The sequence below is a fragment of the Rhincodon typus genome, chromosome 6 (genome assembly GCF_021869965.1).
Source record: "Rhincodon typus isolate 14 chromosome 6, sRhiTyp1.1, whole genome shotgun sequence".
NCBI lineage: Eukaryota > Metazoa > Chordata > Chondrichthyes > Orectolobiformes > Rhincodontidae > Rhincodon > Rhincodon typus.
The window spans coordinates 13367779-13369658 of record NC_063337.1 but is presented as its reverse complement, the minus strand read 5'-3'; positions in this window follow the sequence as shown (position 1 = coordinate 13369658).

Genomic DNA, 1880 nt, shown 5'->3' with positions numbered 1-1880 from the left:
GGCCTAGACCCTTCTTCAGAAGAAGGGTCTAGGCCCAAAACGTCAGCTTTCCTGCTCCTCTGATGCTGCTTGGCCTGCTGTGTTCATCCAGCTCTACACCTTGTTATCCAAGGATAAGCAGAGTGTCTTTTCAATCTGCTCCCAAGGAACATAGTCCAAGGTAAAGCAAACCATCTAGATGTTCACTAGTATCAACAATTAGGTAGAGAAGCCATTCAAATCTTTCAGCCTATGTGTTTTCAATGTGTGCAGAGCCAACTTGAGGCAACTCCACCAAACATTTGACTGCTTGTCACATTTTTCAGGATGGAATGTGGAACTTAGTAGCTGCAAACAGCAAAGGGCTAATACATAAATGTGACAGATGCATGTTAATGTCAAAGAAGATGAGGAAACTTTTATTTTTAACCCAACAAGTTGCTATGATGTTGAAGATGTTGCGTGACAGGCTGGTGGAAGTAGATTCAAATAATAATTTTCAAAATGGATGTGGATAAATACTTGATGAAATTTTTAGGGCTATGGGGAAAAGGTGGGACCAATTGGACAGGGCTCACTCAAAGCTGTCTTTGATGCTTTCCCATGGCATTAGATGATTCTTTAAATAGAAACAACGTGCAGGGTTACAGAGAAAAGGCAGAAGTTAGCACCACGCCAAACACTCAAAGAACCAGTGCAGACACGATGGGCCAATTGGCCTCTTTCCATACAATTACAATTGAATTACAACTCTGTTGGTCACAGGCAGGATGGGCATAATGGTCTCCTTCTGAACTGCATGATTCAAAGATTTGAAGACACCACTGGATGAGCGAGGGTCTCAATATGTGAGCAAGCCAATCCAAAACTGTCAATGAGGCTTTACTAAAATCCCCTGTTCATTTTTTTTTCCCATGAACACAACCAGAGAACAACCAGTTGGAAAAAGTAACAAAAATTCAAACCAGAGGGAAAGGCTGGAAAGTACTCAAACCACGCTGAAACCTTGTAAATCCCTTTTGATGCCTGTTATTTTTAGTATGGAGTTGAAGCCATCAAAAAAAGCACCCAAAGAACCTGTGAGGGACTCAACAGAAAAATAGAAAATACTCCACACTCCTACCTTCAGTCAGTTTTTTCTCAAGGTTGAGGTCCATTCCTGTGTCCCTCCTGATTTAGTACGAGGAATTTTGTCTTTCTATTTGCATTCTGAATGAGGAGTTTGTGAGGCCTTAATGAATTTCCACATATTGACATATCCACAAATTGGTTGCAATTGTGAGTCAGGTCTTTTAAATGGATTGGGGTTTGAGACCGAAAGTGGGAAGATGTGTGTTTTGGTGTTGCTGCCAACATGCCCCACCTCCCCAGGATCATTTTGAAGGCCAGCTAATTAAGGCCAGTGATTGTCAACTAATCTGCCTCCTCCTATACCAACTGGAATTTCCAGTAGCTGACATTAGCAGTTGACATTGACTTGTTGGTTGGCTCAGGGCTGGAGGTGGCGATGTAGGAAGGATTGATGAGGAATGCCCCTTCCCTCCTTTCCCAATTTCCCACTCCCCACCCCAGCAATAAACCCAATATGGCTGTCAGTTCACCATTGCGAGGGGGCTGGCACTTTCAGGATTACAGTTGGGTGATTGTGGATCTTTTTAAGAAGGTAAGGTTGACTGATTTGCCTATGTCTGTCAAAATCTCCATGCTTCTGTCGGTTCTCACATCTTCGCTGGTGGGGGTGCCAATCTGACTGTTGGAAGGCTTCCCATTGCCCGTCTAGCATTGGGAGCAAGAATGTTATCATTGATTGGATTAAAAGCCTGCTTCCTGACCTCTAATTTGGTTGAATCATTGAAGACTATGATGAATGGGCCTAAGGTGCTCAATGTGAGATTGTGACC